This window comes from Ceratotherium simum, chromosome 1, assembly GCF_057802395.1.
Source record: "Ceratotherium simum simum isolate JZ-2026a chromosome 1, ASM5780239v1, whole genome shotgun sequence".
Lineage (NCBI taxonomy): Eukaryota > Metazoa > Chordata > Mammalia > Perissodactyla > Rhinocerotidae > Ceratotherium > Ceratotherium simum.
In genome coordinates this window covers 85,857,798-85,882,745 of record NC_141900.1, presented here as the reverse complement: position 1 = coordinate 85,882,745, position 24,948 = coordinate 85,857,798, and the positions used below count along the sequence as shown (strand labels likewise).

General features: G+C 37.3%; 1 protein-coding gene across 6 annotated transcripts in view; it reads right to left on the bottom strand.

Moving 5' to 3' along the window:
- The window catches only part of NRF1 (nuclear respiratory factor 1), a 130,736-nt gene that overhangs the window by 87,192 nt on the left and 18,596 nt on the right, over positions 1-24,948 (bottom strand). The window contains exon 1 of one of the 6 annotated variants that reach the window (XM_087430596.1): positions 458-478. The exons of the other annotated variants lie outside the window; for them this stretch is intronic. The gene's annotated coding sequence lies outside the window, so the exon portion shown is untranslated. Of the gene's footprint in view, positions 1-457; positions 479-24,948 lie in introns of those variants that run through there. 6 annotated transcript variants of the gene reach the window in all.

The following is a 24,948-nucleotide window of genomic DNA, read 5'->3' as shown; positions in this document are numbered from 1 at the left end:
ACTTCTAAAATCCTTTGTTCCTCTGAGTAACAGCTTTCTTAAGCCTCATCTTGATATGTCTTTTTTCTTCAGGTCAACTCTTTCCATGTAGATGACCAAATTTTTACTTTTCTGAGGCTCTTGACTTCTATTTTATATTCTTGTGCTGTTTCCAATTTTTTTTTTTTTTTGCTTTAACTTTTAGTTATCTCTTTTCACTCTCATACCACTATACATATCACAACATATCCTCCTAATCCAGTGATTCTTAACTTTGGGACTATTCATGAATATTATCTCAAGAAGTATTATGTATTTCAAAATAAAATTCACTTTAATTACAAAATAAAACCACCACAGGATGCCACAAATCCAAAAAGATTAGGAATCACTCAGCTATCATTTGAACCCCTTTCCCACACTTTCTTTTCTGCTTGAGGTCATCTCCCCAGCCCTGTACTTCTGTGTGGCATAATACCTTCATGAACAAACTCACATCCTCATTTCTTCAAATGAAGCTTTTGAAGAGGTACCTGGTAAAAGAGTACGTATTTAATAGAGAAAAGGATAAAGAAAACATAGTAAAATGTTAACATTTAGGAAATCTGGGGAATGAGAATTCTTTACACTATTTTTGCAACTTTTCTAGAAGTCTGAAATCATGTCAAAATAAAAACTTTTTTTAAAAACAGAGGTACCTGATAAGGTTTCTTCCATATCCTATGATTGGTGTATTTCACGATATTCAAGGGGAATACATCCTACCTCCAGATTTGTAAATATCTAAAATGCAATTTAACACACTATTTAAGTCACACAATTAAACATAATACACAGGAGGAAGACACCGTTAAATTACTATTCTTCCATCCATTTCACTGTTCTTCTAGTCTAAGAGACGAACTTCTTAGGGCATTTTAAATTCTGGGTACTTCAAAATTGTTTTTAAATGATTTGGGATTAGATAGCATCTAACTGCTTTTCAAAGGATTTGTACGCTATGCACTTGGCATAATGGATTTCAATTCTTTTCTCCAGAATGCAGTTCACAGCATAAATCAATAGGACTGTCTGCTTCACAGGCTTGTCACTTCTGCCCAGTGCCTTATCTCTTTCTACCTCTCTCCCCATCCCATCCTTCAGCCTCTAGCCATTTTTATTCAGCATACTCTATAAAAAGCAAAGGCAAAGCTATTTCAGCCTTCTTTGAACTAGACTGGGATACTTGTAAATGATGCTTTCAATGTTTTCATAAAATAATAAACAAAACAGATTGTCTAAAGCCAGATATGACTGGCATACACATAGTGCTGGAGATCATCATACCCTACCCAACCTAAGATATTTTTAGTGAAGCATTTTAGCTTTCATCCACGAGGAGCCAAATTCTTTGGAAAGCAAAAGTTACAGGAACTGCTAATAGATGAAAACATATTAGATAATATGAATTTTAAAAACCAGCACAGACTGCTACTGATATCCTGAACCCCTGGACAAGTTACTTAACCTCTAAGCCTCAATTTCAACTTTTTTTTTTAATGAAAAAAAAAAGATGGCACCTATCCTCAAAAGGATGTGAGGATTAAATGAGATTATCTAGATAAAGTGAGGAACACAGTACCCAGCACATAAATGCTCAACATTAATTATTATGACGATGCCAGAATTCCCATGTCTTTATGATTCTATCCTTCTTGACTCTTTACCTAACTAATCTCACAAAGACTGGACCTCAATTTCTTCATCTTTAAATGAGACATCCATCTCTGAGGATATGGTTTTCTTAATCATGTGGAAAAGATTTTGAGTCAGTCATCTAAAAAGCCCTTATTATATATTTAACTCCAACAACTGAAATACTGTTCTCCTAGACATAAAATAAGGAAACTATAAGGAACCAGTGCCCCTAACATAATTTCATGAGAGTGCACAAAACGGAGAATCAGCAGATGGAACCGACAGTGATTCCTCTGAACAGACGGGAAAAGCAACATGAAAGCACGGGCAACATATAATGACCTGTGACTCCAAACACCACATCCAAATAAAAGACATATCTATCACCCGGAGCCCGTGAGGGTCAGCAGATTAATCAGCACTCCATTTTTAAAAAATCATTCTCCAAAACAATAACATAACACAGTAGCAATTTTACTAAAACCTCTTTCTTAGCCTGGACCATCACCTGGAGGTGCAACATGTGCTTCATCTGAAGGTTCTTCTTTATTATATAAACTGTAAGGGTTGGAGAGGGGGCAGTTTGATACAGAGGGGTTCCTACGTTTGCCATTCTAGGCCAGTAAGGGTGGGGCTGAAAGATAATGGAAGAGAGTACAGAAAAACAGATTTTCTTGTCCCAGAGCACCCCGGTAGTTGCAGTCAATAATACCTAGGGAGCTTCTGGAATTTGGATGAAATGTCCAAGGGAGTTAAATTTAGTCTAATCCACACACAAGGGATGAGACTAAGTGCAGAGTATTTTAAAAATCAAAGCAGGAAGAAGAGCAGGCCAGGAAATCTAATCAAGGTATAAACTAAATGTAAAAGAAGGCATTAGTCTAATCAATAGCATTATCACATCAAAAGAAAAGCTGCAAGAACTGCCTAAGGGAAAGTCTCAGAGCAAGCCTGTATCTACAGTCCAAACTAGGGACAGGAAAACCCAGAGGCACCACTTACATTCCTGGACAGGTCCAGAATCTAAACTCCATACTTAGGACAGAAATTTCACCCAACAGAACAGCTTTCTCAAAAAAAGGCTCAAGTCAACGACAGGATTTGATTGTTGAGGGACAAAGGGTAATGAATCAAAATCTCACCACAATAGGAAAAATAAAAAAACTGCACAAGAAAGTCAAAGCAAAAATAGAATCAAGGTAAAATGTGGCTTAATTCTGAGTAATAAATGGAGTTTAAGATAAGAAGAATCCATTTGACCTTCCTAGGAATATTCTCTCTCAAATAGCACTAATATCCTATCTTCACACAGTGAGGGAGTCAGGAGATACTATTAAAAGCAGACGGACGAACTTAGTATTACAAAGTTAACTATGAAAAATAGAGGAGAAAGGAAGAGAATACTGTGGAGTAATCCTCATACAGAAGGAAGTCAAAAATGTCCAAGTTTGATAAATCAAGAAAAAGTGGTATAGACATATTATTTAAAGTTATAGAAGTATTATTGTTTGATAATACTATAAACAAAATAGTTAAACTACAAACAAAAAACAGTTGAAGTAAATGTCTCTGAAAAGTGGAACGAGGGGTAGGGGAAGAGTGTGGCAAAAGGCCATCGATTTTTATTATAAACCCTGCCATTTGACCTTTTATCATATGAATGTATTACTTTGACTTCTAGCAAAATAAACTTTAAACACAAATAACTATAACATAGCCTTCCAAACTGATCCTTTGAAACTTAAAATTAAATGACATGCTAGAGCAAACTATCAGTAGAAAAATCAAGTCCCTTTCTTATGCTTAGACAGCACAGTTCAACTTTAGAAATAGTCTTGAGTAAGACTAACTTGCTAATTTGGAGCATCTGAAACTAACAAAATTTTGTATGACTGCAATCATACATTTTTCATTCCAATATGCTGATTAAATTTTAAATATTAATATTAATAACAGCCCAACAACCCAGTTAATAATGATGCTTTATATAATACATGAGAAAGACAGGCTTTACCACACAACTTCATAATGACTGAAGGGTGAGTGGATGGTTTTGTGAAAACAATGTTGTTAGCTCACTGAAGGTATCACTTGGCTCCATAAAGTCTCTATGAATAGTAACTATCATAATTTGCTCCTTAATAAACAGCTGGGGTAATTGGTTGCACATTTTAATTACTAAAGCTAAACCCAGGCAATTACAGTTTCTGCAATTCTCCTATAAGGTTGTGCTGGCTATTCATCTCTTGTCTCTCACTTCCATGCCCTCTCTTCTATACTTGTTCTGAACTGCTGGGCTGGGTCAGTTAACCTTGTTAAGCAGACTTGCATGCCAGCTTCCTATTAGGTTTTACCAAGGGGAGGCAACAGATGGGAAGAAATGGGAAGAGGCAGGGAGAAGGGATTTCCTTGCTGTTTTCATTCCTATCAAAGTGGCTCCAGCAACAGAGGACAGCTTCATCTCCCAACTCCAGCTGTGCCCCTTCTCCCCTGGTGGTTGAGCACCAGCCACATGGTATCTCACTCAGAGGTCAGATTACCAGCTCTGTGGGAGCCCCTCTGGGCTCCTAGGTTCTTCTCTTCAGTTCTCTCAGCCCTAGGGGTGGTAGCTGCTTCCTATACTTTTTAATATCTGGATTACTTCAGTGCCTACCTTTTGCTCTTTCAGTCTTCCAACACCTGTGTAACCAATTCCCAGAATTAAATTCTCTGAAATACCTTACATGGTTTACTGGGCCCTGATTGATACAAACAGAATAAAATACATACCCTTGTCAGAAATCACTCATAGAGAGCTGGTAAGTAGCAAAACTTTATATTAACTTGTAGAAGTCAATACAACAAAATGTACTGACATTTTACACTGTCAATAAAGTGATTCTAAGGACATTTTTATAAGACCACCACTAGGATTTGTCTCCATACACTGAAGGAAGTTGAATACAAAATCTTGAGTTAGAGGAATCATTAAAAAGAGGCTAAGTTAGAGAGTATAAAATGCCTCATGAAGAGAGATACAGGACACTTAGAAGTGAGAAGGGGGTACAGACAGAAAGGGAAGTAGGAGACATAAACACAAACTTTCATCTGTTTATGAGAATATCTTACCTATTCTTTAAGTAAGATACTTAATAAGTCTAACATCCCAGCAAACCTCAAAATCGACATCACAGTAAGACAATAAATGCCTTTTCATGGAAATAAGTGACAAACAGTCACAAAAAGATTTGTTAGGGCCAGCCCCACGGCTTGACGGTTAAGTGCACACACTCCGCTACTGGTGGCCCGGGTTCGGATCCCGGGCCCGCACCGACGCACCGCTTCTCCGGCCATGCTGAGGCCTCGTCCCACATACAGCAACTAGAAATGTGCAGCTATGACATAGAACAATCTACTGGGGCTTTGGGGGAAAAAAGGAGGAGGACTGGCAATAGATGTTAGCTCTGGGCCAGTCTTCCTCAGCAAAAAGAGGAGGATTAGCATGGATGTTAGCGTAGGGCTGATCTTCCTCACATACATACATACATACATAAATAAATTTTAAAAAAAAGATTTGTCATATTATTCAATGAATAGACTAAGTTAGGAATCTGGACAAACTAAAGAAAATGTGGTCATTAGCAATGGCAGCTTTGACCTTCATCCACCACTCTAAGTTCTTGGCACACTATGTACATCTACACATACCTACTGAAAAGCAATGGTAGGTACTAACTATAATTTCCAGCACGGCTTGCAGAGATTTAGAGTTATTATCTTTATTATTATTATACAATTTGACCCAAACTGTACCAAGGTAGTCAAAGTCTCCTCTCCATTCCACTTCATATCTGCTTAAAGGCTTATTATCCTCACTTCTAGAGTAGGATGGTTAAAAGTACAGACTCTGGAGCTAGAGTATTGGATTCAAATCCTTGCTCTGCCACTCACTAGCACCTTAGACAAGTTTCACTTGACTTCTATGCTTTTATCACTTCTCAAATGGGGAGAATAATAGAACCTACTTTATAGAACTACTGTGAAGACCAAATAAGTTCATATTTATAAAAAGGCTTAAAATGGCAATGGTATAGAATGAGTGCTACATAAATGTAACCTATTATTCTTATTCTTCTACATAACGACCGGTAAAGCACAAAAATGTCAAAAAGAAAGTTACATGATTTATTTTTATATTGGGAGAAAAATCCTTATGAACCACAAACTAGGAGTTTTGACCACACAAGGACTTCTATCAGAGAGTAGTTCTTGACCTTTTTTGAAGTATGGAAACTTTTGAGGATGTGTGAAAGCTACAGACCTCCTCCCTAGAAAAATGCATATACACACAAAATTTTCCAAAATATTTCAATATTCTTGGAGTCAAATCACAAACAGATTATTCATGATATAGAGATTCATGATATAGATGATATAGCTATACCAAAGCTGAAACACTAGAGGGTGCCACAACCAAAGAAAAATATAAAGAAAGTACAGGGAATTTCAGGTTGCTTAAAATTCTTCAACTGGAACATTCTTCCATAGAAAAGAACAGTTAGATGAATCTACTTCACCAACTGCTTTAAAATACGTCAACTCTTCTATAGGTTCTAGATCAGCACTGTCCAATAGAAATTTCTGCAATGATGGAAATGTTTTAAATTTGCACTATCCAAAACAGCAGCCACTAATCACATGTGACTATTGACCACATGAAATGTGACAACTTGTGACTAAGGAATTAACATTTTAATTTTATTTAGTTTTAATTAACATAAATAATCACATGTGGCTGGGGCTACCACACTGAACAGTGCAGTTCTACATTCTATTTTTAAGTTTGGTATGACTTGCTTCTTTTGTTGTTTGTTTTTTTTTATTTATTTTTTTGCAGCGTGTCAAGCTTTATTTGAAATGACTTGCTTCTAATCATTGTTAAAGAAATTTCTAATAGAGTGGGCTCATACAATAATTCAAGCCAATCTGTCCCCTGTGATAATTCAACACTGCAAAGATAGAAAAAAGACGGTCAGGCTCGCCTCTGCCCTACAGGTGTTTACAATCAAAAGGAAAGCTTTCTTTTACTCATTATAGAAGACCCTACCTACCCAATTCCTCAACTGTGCTTCTTAAGACCCTGGGTTATAAGAGCTTAAAAAAATAACTGCAAATTAATAAAGTTAAGTAAGAAGTCTTTTGCTTTTAAAAAGGCCTTTTCTTAAAAAAGAAAAAAGTCATATTCTAGTGCTAATCACCAAGGGCTAAGGGAGCAGTGAGAAGAAAGGATTAGAAGGACATCAAGTAGGTATCATGAAAGAAAAGATAGTCTTCAGTCAGGAGTGTGTCAGAAGAAAGAAGGGGACTGCAGGCAGAGGTAACAGCTTGTGAAAGCACATGGCACAGAAAGGGGGCATCAATGAACACCCAGACAGCAGACTCAGGCGGAGTCTGGGAACCAAAGGAACACAGCTCTCGGCTGCCTCCACAACAGTTTCTTTCGCTACACTGTAATTTAATCTGCTAAAAATAGAGTGATTCTAAGGACACTAATGCTGACCCACCTGTCAAAGAGGAAAGTAGTCTATCTACATTGTACAGGATCTTACAGCTTACAATCCTGTGCCTGGCACAGTACCCTGAATGGAAAGGGTACCTAAAGAATGTTGATGACAATGATAAAAAGGATTAGAAAATGCATTCAAATATTCAGATGCTTATTAAGAGCTACAAATATCAATAAAAAGCAGGTGAGCTGCTGAAGCTATCTCTGGATTAGAAACGTAGTGGACAGGAAGTTTAGTATGCCCAGGCATTTGCAAATGGGTCAGAATGCAGCTGGCTCTTTCTGCAGAAAAATCATTTGTCCACAGCTGCTCTCCAAATTACCAAAAATCAAATAAGTAGTTGTCATGTGATAGCAGGATTAGAGGCTGCCTCAATTTCCATTAAGGAGAAATAACATAAATTGCCACAAGTCCCACCCCACAGTCTCAGACAAGCACAAAGGACACTTTTATTCAGATCCTGCTTACTATGAAACATAGCATTGTTGCCTGGCTGCTTCTGTGGTGGGCCTCAATCCTGCTGGATCTGTCATTACACAACCAACATTCAGTTAAAGCTGTTTCTTAGATTCTGGTGGACAGTTCAATGCGTGATTTTTCTTTTGAGATAACTGAACTAGGATTTGTTTCTGAATAAAATTATGAAGGTATAAGTGTCAATACTACGGATCTAGGAATCTCTGCAATTCAATCATTCTCTCATTCATTCCACAAATATTTACTAAATTGTTATCAGGTACTCCTAGTATTTAGTATTAGTAGTCCAAAAAAAACTATGACTGGCAATTCTGATTTTTTATCTTTAGTTTAAAAAATTTATTATTAGAAGTGACATATGTTCTTTTTGGGTAATTGAGAAAATACAGGTCAGAAAAAAACAAAAAAGAAACAGAAATCACCACCACCTGAGATAGACACATTACCAAGTTAACAATTTAGTGTATATGCTTCTAGCATTTTTCCCCTAAATTTCTTAAATAGTTGGTTTTGGTGGTTTTCTTGTTTTTTAAACAAAAGTGAGGCTGTTTACAGTTTTATATAGATACTGTTTTATAAATATTTAAAAATTTGCTATAGAATAAATTTTTCATGTCACATTTTTACATCATTTAATGTTTACAGAGCATTCCCTGTAGTAGTCATTTTACTAATTCCCTCAAGTTTATCATTTAGGTTGTTTCCAATTTTTCACTATTATAAACAGTACTGCAATGACAATTCTCATATTCAATAAATATCTGTCGAGGGCCGGCCCCGTGGCTTAGCGGTTAAGTGCTCGCGCTCCGCTGCTGGCGGCCCGGGTTCGGATCCCGGGCGCGCACCAACGCACCACTTCTCCGGCTATGCTGAGGCCGCGTCCCGCATGCAGCAACTGCAAGGATGTGCAGCTGTGACATGCAACTATCTACTGGGGCTTTGGGGGGAAAAAAATAAATAAATAAAATCTTTAAAAAAAAAAAAATATCTGTTGAATAAATGAGTAAACGAATGGTTTACTAAGCTAAGCCTTTAAATACATACCCAATTATTTCCTTAGCTTTTCAAGGACATAAAACTTTAAGAAATCATCCAGTTATGATGCTGGACATGCTCTTATAGCAGGCATGGAAAAGTAATGAAGTAAAAAAGCAACCTAAACATTAAGATAAGCACATAATACTTAGTGGTGGGTGAAGGACAGAAAGAAAATATTGATCTTGATGTAAAAGTAAAGTACAGATCCCAGAAGGCAGAATATAGAAAAAGGGAAGTGCAGGGGCACTTATAACCCCATTTTACAAAATGGCAAAATGAAACCCTATTGAAAGCTGATGGATCAAAAAAATAAAAGTTTATCATTTATAATTATAAAAATAATTTTAAAAACTCTCAAAAATAATATAAATATCAAATAATGGGAGATAGGAGGGGGTAGAAAAAGTGAATTAAATTCTTATTTTTCATATCAAAAAAGTCCACAGAAATTGTCTAAAGTTGATAAATCAAAAAACATGAGTTTACACATATTATTAAGCTTTATGGAAGTAACTCCAAGAGAAGGTGAAAACAGAAACAATAAAATAGTTTTTAAAAGTTGTCTCTGGACAGTAGGGCTGGGGATGGGAAGGAAAGAGAAGAGGCAAGAGACTTGTGTTTCTTTCATCATAAGCTCTCCTCTGCTATTTGACTCGTTAGGAAGCACAAATAACACCCTGATAAAGGTTGGCTGAAAAATCTGTAACTATTCACCTCGGCTCCCCTACCTGTATCCTCCTTTCTTGATAACTAGTCAAAGCCAACTGCTCACAGAGCTTTCCTTTAGCAAGAGGCAAACTTAAAATACCTAAGACCTTGGAAACCATCTAGTCTGATTTTCTCATTTTACAGATTAAGTTGAGACCCGGAAAGGCTAAGTGAATTACTCAAAGTCACATCTCTAGTTGGCAGCAAAACCAAAGCTTGAACCCACATCTCCTGCCTTCCAATCAAGTGCTCCATCTGCTCCATCAGAGACTCAGCCTTTGTCCTGGAGCAGTCTAACCATTACTGGCTTGGGCTCCTTAACTGCTATCCTACACTATCATGTGTATATATCTTCAAGCCAAAATTTGGGTTTTACTGAAGGTCTAGTGAATTTATATTATAAAATAATATGCATACTGAATTGAAGCAATTTTTCAAACTGCTCTTGTAGTAACCCATTCCAGTCCCTCTAACATGCCTCCTGTTGCCCCCACCCTCACAACCCCCACCATCACTGCCTTAGAGGATATAGCTACTTTGAAGACTGGTTCCTACAAACTGAGAGGCCTGACAGCATGGTTCCAGCCACAGGAATAAATGCAATTTATGAGTTTCCAAAGCAATGTCTTTTTTGTGTGTGTGTGTGTGAGGAAGATCAGCCCTGAGCTAACATCCATGCTAATCCTCCTCTTGTTGCTGAGGAAGACGGGCTCTGAGCTAACATCTATTACCAATCCTCCTCCTTTTTTTTTTTTTTTTTGTCCCCAAAGCCCCAGTATATAGCTGTATGTCATAGTTGCACATCCTTCTAGCTGTTGTATGTGGGACGCGGCCTCAGCATGGCCGGAGAAGCGGTGCGTCGGTGTGTGCCCAGGATCCAAACCCGGGCCGCCAGTAGCGGAGAGCGCACACTTGACCACTAAGCCATGGGGCCAGCCCCCAAAGCAATGTCTTTTTTTTTTTTTTTTTATTAAAGATTTTATTTATTTTATTTTTTCCCCCCAAAGCCCCAGTAGATAGTTGTATGTCATAGCTCCACATCCTTCTAGTTGCTGTATGTGGGACTCGGCCTCAGGATGGATGGAGAAGTGGTGCCTCGATGCACACCCGGGATCCGAACCCGGGCCACCAGCATTGCAGCGCGCGCACTTAACCACCAAGCCACAGGGCCGGCCCAAAGCAATGTCTTTTGAAGCTACGGTCTTCTGTGAGCACCAGGGTGGTCAACTGATTTCACGTTTTTCTTCACTATATTAGTTTAGCTAATTACCCACTCCCACTTTCAGTAAATGGAAACGGAAAAAATTATTAAAAAACAAAAAAAAAAAGGACAAGGGATTGACTTTTTGAGGAAAATGGATAATTGTGCACACATTTTTATGTTGTAATCATTATATACCATTTTATAAAAATTATTTCTAAATTAAATTTTAAATGATATGAAAGTCCTTACTAATTAACTTGTATAAATTATTTTATATAGATTATTATTTATATATGTTTGTAAACAAGAAAATAAAAAATAACATGTAAAAATGGGGGCCAGATCAATCACTGGAAATCAAGTATATGAAGAAGAGTCAAGATCTAATAACCAAAATCCCAATATCTACTGCATTTTCCATAAATTGTATACAATCTATATTGTGTACAATTGTGTGAAATGTGGATTCATTTCTTCAGTAATTTAAAATAAGTACAGTTGGCCCTCTGACTCAAGGGACTTGAGCATCCGCAGATTTGGGTATCCACTGGGGTCCTGGAACCAATTCCCTGTGGATATGCAGGGATGACTATACTACTGAATGTTTAAAAGCATGACTTCTCACACATGGAGGTGGGCATAAGGAGATCAGTGGGGCAACAACAATACTGATTAATTTTGAAAAGCAGGCAGAGAAGTGAGCCTAACACTCATCACTTCATGGTTTACTTCCTGTGTTTTACTCCCTCTGACGCACTGTGAAACTGAGAGCTAAGGAACACACTCATATGGTTTAGTGGTGGCAGTACCAACTGAGGCTTTTTAAAAAGTCAAACAATGCATGTGAAAGCACTTTATAACTGCAACATGCTACAGAAACATAAGGCATTATTTTATTTTATTTTATTTTATTTTATTGTGGAGCAAGAAAGTGAGGCAGAAGACGAAATGATTACTGCACCCATTCATATAACTATCCATCCAGCATTTGAGTAACAGGAACTAAAGGGTAGGACCATAAGCAGCTCCAGGTCTAGTCAGAGAACGACCATATAAACCAAAGCAGCCCCTCATACCTGTTTTGTTTGGTTTGCAGTGTTTTTCGTTTGGTTGGTTTTTAAGTATGAATGAATTGCCAACATTTTAAAATAGGGAAATAACATAAAAGTTCCAGATTTCTGACTTCTCTGGAAAAATCAGGAAGATGTGGGAACACCAAGAAGCAGTACTGTGTTAAAAGCTTGGGCTGGAGAATCAGTTCTGCCATTTGCTAGTTTGCTGATAACCTAACCTCTCTGTGTATTTCAGTTTCCCTATTTATAAACTGGTGATAATGTATTAATGTATTAATTAACACCTCATAGTGTTGATGTGAGGATTAAATGAAATGAAATAATTAAGTAAAGGACTCAGCAGAGTGCCCCCCCGCCCCCCAACAATAAATGTTAATCGTTTGTATCATTACAGACTGGCAACAACTGACTGGCTAGAGGAAGCAGAACATGCTCCTATCAACAGCAAGTTCTCTTCAGGATGTCCACTCCTGGGCTGCCTCACTCATTTACAATGCCTGCTTAGTTCAGCACCAGAGATTGCAAACTCTAACAGCAACAGTCTGCAATGCAATATACAAATGCTAAGGAAGATAATAATAGGGAGAGTGGGGCTCAAAGGAGAGGGTAGGTAATCCAGTCAACACATATTTACTGAGGACCAGGTTCTAGGCCAAGAGACACAGTGATGAAGAAGAAGGCAGAGTCCCTAACCTCAAGGAACTTATATTCTGGTGGAAGGAGCCATAACAACAAAGACAAAGGAATAAAGAATTTCAGGAAGTGACGGCTACGCAGAAGATAAAACAAGGCAATATGATAAGAAAATAGCTGGAGGGAGGGTGTGTGTGTGTCTCTGATGAGGCACATTTGATTTGCAACCTGAGGGGATAAGAAGGCAGCCATGGGAAGAAACTGGTGAAAGAGGGGAAAGCGGAGGGAGACAAGATTCGAAAAAAATCACGTACAGCCTTTGCAGGCCTTGGAAAGGAGTTTGGATCTTATTCCTATCAGGAAAGATTTTATGGAGTAGCTATTTGAGAGGTGTTGCTTGGGGCTAGAGGGGAGTGGGGCAGAGAAGTATATGGAGCAGAAGAACAAGTATGGCATATGGAGCATGACCAAGCATGGAGTACACCAGAGGTTCAGCTGCGGGGAGGCCAGATCGAGGGGGCCTTATATGCTGTGCAAAGTAATTTGTACTTCATCTTATAGCTCGGTAGTACTCAATATTATGAGGATCCCTCTATAACAACAAAAAAAAAAAAGAAAGAAAGAAAAGGAAACCTCTACTACGTGATAGTTATATTTATTCAGAAAACAGATAATGAAAAGAGTATACTATAAATTACTTAGTTTATTTGAAAACTCTTAAGCAATACTTTTGAGAGACAGTATTATCTATTCAGCCTACAGAAAGCCATAGGTCACAAAAGCCCTTTGCAATAACTCCTGGCCACCCTTAGGGTTCTAGGCTACAGGGCGGAGCATTGCTAAAGGTCATGGGTAGCATTCTGCAAACATTCCTCGAAGGCTTGGGAAGGACAGAGGTTAGGGACAGTCAAACCAGTCAAGTAACTAATTCAATGGTTCACGAGGGAGCGCTAATGGGGTTCTGAAGTAAGACAATGGGAATGGAAAGCACATGTGCAATATTTAGGTGGTAAAAATGGAAAGAACTTAGTGAATAATTAGATGTGAGCAGTGAAGGAAAGTTAAGTCTAGGGTGTGTTAATGAGTGGCTCATTAACCTAGGGAAGGAACAGTAAAAGAGCAGATTTGCAGAGGAAGGCAGTGCGTGAAAATATTCACATAAGCTGTCCGAACAGATAGCCAGATCTGGAGCTGTGATGCAGGGAAGTCTGTGATACAAGTGTAAGTTTGGGACTCATCAACAGGAGATGATAATGAAAGCAGAGAGCATGAATAAAATTGACCAGGAATAATATGTAAAGCGGGATGATAAAAGAAGCAAGGAAACTTGGGGAACATTCAAAGGAGTATATAGAGGAAGAAAAAAAACCCCACAACATGTGAAGAAGAAGTTAGAAGGAAAAATGACAATCGGGAGACAGTAGTGTCATGGAAGCCAAATGAGGGCAGAAGTCACAACATCAAATGCAGTGAAAGAAGAGTTGAGATAATGACTTGCCAAGAGATTCAATACATTCATTCATTCCTTACATACACGATAATCATCTACTGTGTGTCAAGCATTGATGTAGACACAGAAGAGGCAGCAATGAACAAAAAAAGTCCCTGCCTTCTTGGATTTTACATCCTACCAGAGGGAGATAAACAATAAACAAATATATATTTAACATTTTAGGGAGAGGGAAGGTGGGAGTCGGGGAGGGCGCTAGTCAAGGAATGCCTTTCTGACAAGACATCTGAGCTCAGATCTGCAGAAGTGAGGGAGATAGCATGAAATACTTTGGGGAAGAGTATCCCATGCAGCAAGAACAGCAAATGCAAAGACGCTGAGACGGGAGTGTGCTTGGTGTGATCAAAGAACAGCAAAAATGGCCCGTTTGCCTGAAGCACCCTAAGTTAGGAGAGGAGAGGCAGATGAGGTCAGAGAGGTTAGCCAGGGTCAGACTTGTGGGGCCTTGAAGGCTACACAGGATCCTTGGATTTTACTGTGAATGAGATGAGAAGTCTTTGGAAGGTTTGGAGCAGGGGAAAGATGTGATCTGATTTTCTGATTTACATTTGTAAAGGGTCATTTGGGCTGTCAGTGAGAGCAGACTGAAGAAAGGAAAAGGGTGGAAGTGGGAAGACCAATTAAAGGCTATTGAAAGATGAGCATGGCTTGGACCAGGGTAGCAGCAGTAGAGGTGGTGAGAAGTAGCTAGGTTTTTCATGTTTTGAGGGTAGACCTGCCAGGATTTCCCGACAATCTGGATGCAGGGTAGAGTGAAAGAGCAGAGTCAAAAAATGACTCCAAGGTTTCTGGTCTGAGCAACTGGAAGAACATAATGGCCATTTACTGAGATGGGAATGAGTGTCAGAGGAGCAACTGAGATGCCTATCAGATATCCACACAGAAATGCTGAGTAGGATGTTGTGAATGGGTGGCCTAAGTGTGTCATTTTTTTAATTGCTTTTAGAAGCCTTTAAATGCCCTTTAATTGCTTTTTAAAAATGATTTTTAACTGCTTTTTAACATTTATTTTTGCTCCTTTTTTGAAGAATATAATTAAGAACGCACTTATATTCTTAGAAATACCAAGGTCAACATTTATTATTTAGGGTCATTCATTTCTTGACAAATCAATTATAAAAGTGCCACTATTTCCTTTTCTGAGGTAACAATACAACATTAGGTCACAATTTATATCATATTTCAGTTTACAGATTTCTGTCAAGCGTTTTTCTTTATGGATGTCAAAACAGTCTATGGAAACAAGATAACTACATAAGTAAGTTAAAGTAACTATGCTGGAGAGACTCAAGAATGTGCTCTGTAAATTTCTATATGAACATTCTTTCTTTCTTCTTTTTTTCTTTTCTTTTCTATCTTTTCCTAAGAGATAGTTGTAGTGGGGCCGGCCTGGTGGCGCAAGCACTTAGGTGCACACGGTCTGCTTCGGTGGCCTGGGGTTCGCAGGTTCGGATCCCAGGCATGCAGAGATGCACCACTTGTCACACCATGCTGTGGCAGCGTCCCATATAGAGTAGAGGAAGATGGGCACGGACGTTAGCTCAGGGCCAATCTTCCTCGGCAAAAAAGAGGAGGATCGGCATCGGATGTTAGCTCAGAGCTGATCTTCCTCACACACACAAAAAAGAGATAGCTGTAGTGTAAGCAGAAAGAAATCCAGAACTTGGAGTCAGAAATGCCTGGTTTTGATTTCTAGTTGTATAATCTTGGAATAAAATCATAAAATCTTTATGAACTTCTATTTCATCATCTGCAAAACTGAAAATGATAATGCCTGTCTCATAGAGAAGTAATAGTAATAACAACTAATATTTATTAGGCCCTTACTATGTGCTAGGTGCTTTTCTAAGCACTTTTACAGGGGGCCAGCCCGGTGGCGCAAGCGGTTGAGTGCGCGCGCTCTGCTGTGACGGCCCGCGGTTTGCCGGTTTGGATCCCGGGCATGCACAGACGCACTGCTTGGCAAGCCATGCTGTGGCGGCATCCCATATAAAGTGGAGGAAGATGGGCACGGACGTTAGCCCAGGGCCAGTCTTCCTCGGGGAGAAGAGGAGGATTGGCAGATGTTAGCACAGGGCTGATCTCCTCACAAAAAAAATAAAAATAAAAATAAGCACTTTTACATATATAGTCTCATTATAAGGTGTAATGTAATCCTCACATCTCCATCAGGTATTATTAATTATCATCCTCACTGACATATGATGAAACAAGGCACAATAAGGTTAAGTAATTGTTCAAGAGCAAACAGGGAATGAGTGACAGAAACAAAATTTAAATTTTGGCAATATGTATAGTGCTTTACAGTTTACAAAACATGTTCACATTTTATTTTTAAAGGTAGGTACAGCACAGTATTAGACTGAACAATATGAAATTGCTTTCTGTAGGTCCAAAACAGTCAAATATCAGCAATTTCATATGGTTCAACCATAACTATTACGCTATAGCCACTTAAAAAAATGAAATGTGAAAAATGTTTTTAACTGTAGAACACTACAGAAGGTATTATTTTAAGCAACAATAGAACTACACTAAGAATATTAATACAATTGTGAAATTGAAAATAGTATGAAAGGGAGCAGACAATAAATACGGGAATCCATTCAAATTACATATCTATCAATAATCAACAGTCAATCAAAAGTGCATTATATATCCAACCCAGGTTTCCATTTGCAGCATTGGTATTTTTGAGGATTAATCTTCTGAACAATATGGAGACAATCTCAAACTGACATCATTTTCCCCACGGCACTCATTACCACCTGATGTAATATTTATTTGTTTCTTTTTTCTCAACCCATTAGAAAGTAAGCTCACAAGGGCAAAGATTTTTCTGTTCTATTCAGTGCTTTATCCCCAGCACCTAGAAATGTTCAAGGCTCACAATAATCACTCAAATTTGTTTGTTGAATGAATGAGAAATTAGAGCTTCCTAAAACTTGGACAAGAATACATGAAATATATTTTAAGACAAGGATAAATAGTACCCAGAGATTTTGTGATGTAAACAAGAATAAAACAAACCTTTCTAAATCACATAAGATAATAATGGTCACTTACCATAAACACTTGAAAAAGTGTCAGATATCTAAATTTTAATAGTACCCATTCAAAAATTAAAATCTCCATATTTACTTTGTGAGTAATCCATTAAAATTAATTGTATCTTGAATTAATTACAAAATTAAAGTTAAGATAGTATATAATCAAAGTTACAGACATAGTAGTAAGAAGGAAAAATCATCTTAGAATCCTAGATAAGGAAAGGAAGTTAAAATAAAAAAGCACATATGTTCCAAGAATGGAATGTACAAAGTGGCTGAATATAAAATTAAAATAACTTTACTTAAAACTAGAAATAACATTTCCATTTTAGAATTTGTTTAACCTGTACAAGGTATCTCTAAACTTAAAAGGGGTATGGGGTGGAGAAGAAATGCTATCCTAAGTTTAAAAGCTACCTAAATAACATTTATACTATATTTTCTGTTCAAAAAAGGAAGAAATCACCAAAATTTTTCCATGACTATCAAATGTTGCATCCGTTTAGACTAAGTTATTTTAAAAATTGTAGAGCACCGTACAAAGAAGATAAGATAATAATCATCCTAAAAGAATAAGAAATATTTTTTTCACTACCAATTTCTCAAGGCGATCTTTCATAAAATTCTAAAAAGCAGAAGGGGAAAAGGGACATCAAATGTAATTTACCATATACATTTATCAGCAGCCCCTTGGTCCTGGCCACAATAGACATCCTGCAGCTGGCTGTCAAATCACCGAAAGCTGCTTGTTACCCACCTTCCTAGTCTCTTAGAACTAAGCTCGCTTGGGTCAAAACAAGTCAACTGCTTTTCTTACTGGCAGTAATATACTAGAATAAAAGTGTCAAGTATAATTCTGGCTGCCAAGATTTTGTTCTTAAGAACAGACTTGTAACCATTAAAAGGGACATTAAATTAGAGTGATTGCCTAAAAGAAAAGGGCTATCTGCATCTGTAGCTTGATTGGGATAATACTTCTGAGGTCTTGATCTGTAATCAAGCCAGAGAAAAGGGAAGCAAATGGAAAAAGCAACAAATATCACAACCCCCAAAAAGAGTGAATAAAGAGGAAACTATTGGGAAAAAAATGAGTCTGCCAGGAGCAATAAGTAAATAAAACTAGGGTTATACTTTAGAACAGATCCCATGTGTTGTGCAACAAGGAATACTCGTTCTGACTTAGTATAGTTACAAATCATTAGTAGAGAGGAATATTATAGAACTATTAAGGGATGAAGTAGACTGATGTGTATTAACACAGAAAAATGTCCACAATATACTGTTGGAAATTGAAAAAAGCAGGTTATAAAATCTGCTAGAATGAGTGTGGTCTCATTTAAAAAAAAAGTATAGATATGGTTATGGGCAAATAAAATAATCTAGAAAGGTATACTGAAACTGTTAAGAATGCTTTTCTTCTGTGCAGAATGAAATTATGAAGACTTTACCTCTGTTATATAGATTTTTTTCTTGCTTTAAAATAATAAGTATGCAATTACTTCTATAATGGGGGCGGGGGTGGGAGATGGATGGTTATTTCCAGGTCTGGGCAAGAAAAGAATAATAGCACAATAAGCCCCTCTCCCCCCCTTCACCAAATGAAAAGTCTGAGGGTGGCCTCCAAGCTCATGGAATCAGAGATACACATACAGAGACCGTCAAAGCTGCCCAATGTCCTCTGGGAACCCTTTCTTTAAACAAAATCCTGTGTGGAACCTCAAAATATAAAAGTGGAACTTCTCCTATTGAAGGAGCTGGGGAATGTAGAGAGCTATAGCCCATTCATCCCCCTCACCTCCTGCAGCACCCTCTGAGGCTCCTTAGGACTCCACTGAGCATAAGCGGAAACCTCCTGATTGATGCAAGTCTTCCACTGTGCAGTTGGGAAACTGAGGCCCAAAAATTAGCCTCCTGTTAAAGACATCTGCTTTACACACTTGGCCCCAGGGTCACTGTATATACTAGTAGGCATTATAAACACAGTCCCTGGGGCCTGCAAGCTTTTCAACTATATACAGAAAAGTTTAGAGAAAGCTGAAAATACAGATGAATTGGCTCCAAAATACCAAAATAATAATGCATGATCAATGTCCAAAAAAAAAAAAAGAAGAAAAAGATACATAAAGCTTCTTGATGTTCAACATGATTCAAGCACACAACTCCCTAGTGGCTTTGCAAATATAAATGTTTTTCTATTGTCTGAGGTTCACGTTTAGCCATACATATCCATCAAAGTAACACAAGCTGGAATCTGCCACTGAGAAAAACAAGTGGAAAAAAGGCAGCAACAAAGGGGCAGTTTTGGAAACTGAAAAGCGACAGAAAAGATATATTGATCAAGTAGGTAGCTAGAGATGCAAGGGATAGTAAAGTCTGTCCTTGGATGGTAAAATCAAATTCCAAAAAGCCTCCAATAGCCTAAAATAATGAGCAAAATCCCACAGGATAAATTTTAATACACATAAATATATCATTCTGAACTTTGGTCTAAAAAAAAACACTGCAGAAAAACACAGAATGATAAAGACTTGTGTCATCATCACAGGAAAAAGAGACTGAGGGGCGCCGGTTCACACTAAACTTAGTATGGAAATAAACATCATACGACAAGCAACATATGTAACAGGTGGATAATGACAGGTGCTTTCTGCAGCAGCCTGACCACACCTGTATTTACTGCTGGGCACTTTATTTTTTAAAGATGTAGAAAAACCCCATGATATTTCACTGGGACTGTGAAAAGGCCTAATATCATAAGGAAAAGTCGGAAAAAGTAGATATGTTTTAAACAAAGAAGAAAAAGCTTTAGGAAAATGACCTCTCATTAAATATTAAACGACTATTACAAGGAAGAGGAATTATAAACTTTATGTGGCCCTAATAAGAAAAGTAGGTTATGGGCCGGCCCCGTGGCTTAGTGGTTAAGTGCGTGTGCTCTGCTGCTGGCGGCCCGGGTTCGGATCCCGGGCGCGCACTGACACACCGCTTCTCCGGCCACGCTGAGGCCGTGTCCCACATACAGCAACTAGAAGAATGTGCAGCTATGACATACAACTATCTACTGGGGATTTGGGGGGAAAAAATAAATAAATAAAATCTTAAAAAAAAAAAAAAAAAAAGAAAAGTAGGTTAGAGTAGGTAGGGCAGAATTCTGGTTAACAGATCATTTTTCTAACAAGAATGTGAAAACAGAGTGGGTTGTCAGGAAGCAGTGAGCTCTCCCTTCAATAGATATCTTCATGCAAAGCATAGACAACCACTTGGGGGCACTGGAGAAGTGGGCCTTGCACACATCCTGATTCAAACTAACATGCAAAAAGTAAAGGAGAAAAAAAAAAACCTTTAAGATTCTGCACTAGGAGATTCTACACCATGGGGTCCACAGGTGTGTTTTAGGATGGCTGTCTCAGGTGAACTGGATACATACCCCAGATGAGATTTGATACATCCTTGCTCTTCACCTATTGGGAGAACATAATCTATTGATGCATAATTCTGCTGCAGTTGCGGGTATGTACAAATGTACACACAAATAGAATTATACACACAGTATAAAACTAGCTTTAACCAAAGGTTTGGTCCTCTTTGAGAACTGTAACAATAGAAATTGAAATGCTTCCCTAGAGAAATGTAAAAAACCAAAATTCTTCTGCTATCAAGGTCTTAAAACATTTTATACAGTGTCCGTATTATTAACAAATTGCAAAGAAAAGCAGGTTTTATTAAGGTACTGCTTCACCTTTCCCATCTCTGAAGAAATGTTAATCTCTGAAACTAATAATGCAACAACACCTTTACTGAATGCTGCAACCTCAACCATCCATAACACAGCCAAGAGACTCTGGGAAAGGATTTAGTTTTGTCTCTCTTTGCCTGTTAAATCTGTATACTATTCTCATTCCCCAGCCCAGAGCAGAAGAGGTAAAGCAGGGTAAAGAGAGTAAGAACAATACGAGAGAAGGAAAAAAACAAATAAATAAAAGAGAAAGCAGACAAGAACAAGCAAAGTACAACCAGCTGGTATTATTTATAGAGGGACAACCAGCCCTAAGACTTCAATTGCTTGTAAGGGCATTATCCTATCATAGGACAAGCATTCCTTTACATACCTGATTAATGTGTTTTTGAAAAAGCATGAGCAATCTAAAAATACATATGTCAGCCACTTTGGAAGACAATTTGGCAGTTTCTTACAAAAATAAACATAGTCTTACTGTATGATCCAACAATTACACTCCTTGGTATTTACCCAAAGGAGGTGAAAACTTATGTACATGCAAAAACCTGCACACAAATGTTTACAGTAGCTTTATTTATAATTGCCAAAACTCGGAAGCAACCAAGATGTCCTTCAATAGGTGAATGGATAAACAAATTGTGGTACATCCATACAATGGAATACTCTTCAGCACTAAAATGAAATGAGCTATCAAGCCATGAAAAGACATGGAGGAACCTTAAATGCATATTACTAAGTGAAAGAAGCCAATCTGAAAAGGCCACATACCGTATATTCCAACTATATCACATTCTGGAAAAGGCAAAACCATGGAGACAAGAAAAAGATCAGTGGTTGCCAGGATTGAGGGTGGGGGGTGGCAGGGTGAATAAGCAGAGCACGGAGGACTTTTAGGGCAGTGCAAATACTCTGTATGATATTATAATGATGGATATATGTCATTATACATTTGTCCAAAGCCACAGAAATATACAACACCAAGAGTAAATCCTAACAAACTATAGACTTTGGGTGATTATGATGTGTTGATGTAGGTTCATCCTTGGTAAAAAATGGACCATTCTGGTGAGTCATGTTGATAATGGGGGGAGGCTATGTATGTGTGGGGGCAGGGTGAGTATATGGGAAACCTCTGTACCTCCCTCTCAATTTTGTTTTAAATCTAAGACTGCTGTAAAAAATAGTCTTAAAAAAATGAAAAAGAAGCTTGCAATAGTATTTCTGTGCTGCTTAAACCTGAATACTAGGTACTGTTTATAATTTTATCTTTTCCTGGCAACTTGATGTCACTGTGGAAAGCGCTGATTACTGAACTGTATTGGAATTTTTTTTTGGCCTAAGTGCCTTTGAACTGTTGTGCACTTTTTAGTTAGACCTTTATTAGTATACCATCCCACTGGGGGAAGGGAGCAGGAAGAGCATGATATAAAATTTGAGACAAGAGCCACCACAGGCTACTGCTGGCAAACATAAGCTCCACCAAATCATTATTTAAAAGGAGGAAGAAAAAGTCTTAGGCATTTCTCTCACCAGTGGCAGTATTGGGAAAGCTCCACCAGCAATATTCTCTCTTCATTAGATGAAGCTGACCCACCCCTCTAATTTCTTCAGTCTTTCCCCACCACCATGCATCTTATACATTCAAATGTATTCAGCATTATATAACTATTATTAACTATAAACTATGTGCATATTATATATAAAAACTATATTTCAAGAATATATTTATATGTATATGTAAACTATAAAATAATATATATGTAAACTATAACATTATATAACTACAAAACTATTCAGCATCATCCAACTATAGGCTATGGTGATTTAGTGTGGAGGAACTCCTGACTGTGCCTGAAAATCCCTGTCCCCCACCTTTACCATGATTTCTCATAGAAACATTGGTTTTTGACATATGTATTTTTAATACACTTTTTTAAGAGCAGTTTTAGGTTTATAGAAAAACTGAGTGGAAAGTACTGTGAGTTCCCATATACCCCCTCACCACTCCCTCCCTCTCCTATTAACAGCATGCTTTAGTGTGGTAAATTTGTTGCAAGTGATCAACCAATATTAACTAAAGGCCATAGTTTACATTAGGGTTCCCTCTTTATGTTGTAGTCTTTGCGTTTTGACAAGTGTATTATAACGTACCCTTCATTATAATATATACAGAATAGTTTCACTGCCCCCAAATCCCTCATGCTCCCTTCTCCCAAACCTGGGCAACCACTGATCCTTTCACTATCTCCATAGTTTTGCCTTTTCCAGAACATCATATAGTTGGGACTCATACAATATGTGGCCTTTTCACGTTGGCTTCTTTTACTTAGTAATATGCATTTAAGGTCCCTCCATGTCTTTTCATGGCTTGATAGCTCATATCTTTTTAGTGCTGAATAATATTCCACCATATGGATATACCAGTTATCAATTCTTTCTTTCATAGATCCTGCCTTTGGTGTTGTACCTAAAAAGTCATTGCCATACCCAAGGTCATCTAGGTTTTCTCCTATTCTTCTCCTTTCTTCTAGGAGTTTTATAGTTTTGTCTTTATGTTTAGGTCTATAATCCTTTTTCAGTTAATTTCTGTGAAGGGTGTAGTCTGTATCTAGATTCATTTTTTGCCATGTGAATGTCCAGTTGTTCCAGACCCATCTGTTGCAAAGACCATCTTTGCTCCACTGTATCGCCTTTGCTCCTTTGTCAAAGATCAGTAGATTACATTTATGGGGGTCTATTTCTGGGCTCTCTATTCCGTTCCATTGATCTATTATTTGTCTATTCTTTCACCAATACCACACTGCCTTGATTACTGTAGCTTTATACTAAGTCTTGAAGTCAAGTAGTGTCAATCTTCCAACTTTGTTCTTCTCTTTCAATATTGTGTTAGCTATTCTGGCTCTGTTGCTTCTCCATGTAAATTTTAGAAATCAGTTTGTCAATATCCATAAAATAACTAGCTGGGATTTTGATTGGGATTGCATTGAATCTCTAGATCAAGTTAGGATGAAGTGACATCTTGACAATATTGAGTCTTCCTATCCATAAACATGGAATATCTCTATTTTAGTTCGATTTCTTTTGATTTAGTTTGATTTCTTTCATCAGAGTTTTGTAGTTTTCCTCATATAGATCTTGTACATATTTTGTTAAAAGTACACCTAAGTATTTCATCTTTTTCATTTTTTAATCAAAAATGGTTAAAACCAAAATTGTCCTTAATGTTTAAAGACATAAGCATCACTTATCTGGTAAATTTGTTTACTAGAAAAATCTCTCACATAAGTTTAAAAACATGTTAAACAATACTACCTAACTCTTCCTAGATGCCTTTATACAGTGTTTCTATACTAAGAAATATGTCATCAATATTTGGTATAGACAGGAAATTTACCAGGTATATGACTGATATGTAACGCTCATTCATTCATTTTCTTTCGTTTTTCAACTAAGAATCAACTAAAATGGGATGACAGCCTTTATGTGGCTATTTTGCAATTTTATGTAATCCATAAAACTGTATTGCTTATATATTAAAAAACTACATAAACTTAAGTGGGAAAGGGGGAAGCAAAGGAAGAAAACAAGATTAACTGTGGTATCTGTGGATGGCAAGGCTACTGATTTTCTCATCTTTACACTTTATTTTCAAAATTCTCTATTGCTTTCACATTCCATTAAATCAAATATTATACAGCATATAAAATGAGTAAATTATAACTACATGTATCAATAAAGATTAATCTCATATAAAGTTTAAAAATATACAAAACAATATTGCATCTTTTCTATGAATACCACACATAAAGGGAAAGTTTTTTTAAATGCAGGAGAATGATAAACACCAAATTCAAAATAATGGTCATAGCTGGGAGGAGAGGAGTTAGGATGAGGAAGGAGTATCCAGGAGGCTTCAATATTATCTGTGATTTTATTTCTTAAGCTGGGTAGAAAGTACATGGTATTCATTATATTGTTCTATATCCTTTTTCATGCCTGAAGTATTTTAAAAAGCAACAGCTACAGAAGTTATACCAAAGTTAGTAGTACTTAACCCTAATCTCTTCAAACTACTTAAAGAGGATATGGTACTAGAGGAATAATGGAGATAAATGTATCTTCTACAAATGATAAAATTTTTTAAAAATTTAAAGGAGTTCTGAAGGTGGGTTTTCATGTATATTTTTATAAGCAAATAACAATCTGAAATCTACATTCCATAAAATATCTGTAGCAAATATTCCAATCTGTGCCTTGCACATAGATCTCAAAATTAAATCTGTCCAGTAAATATAATACATAAATTATTTTGAA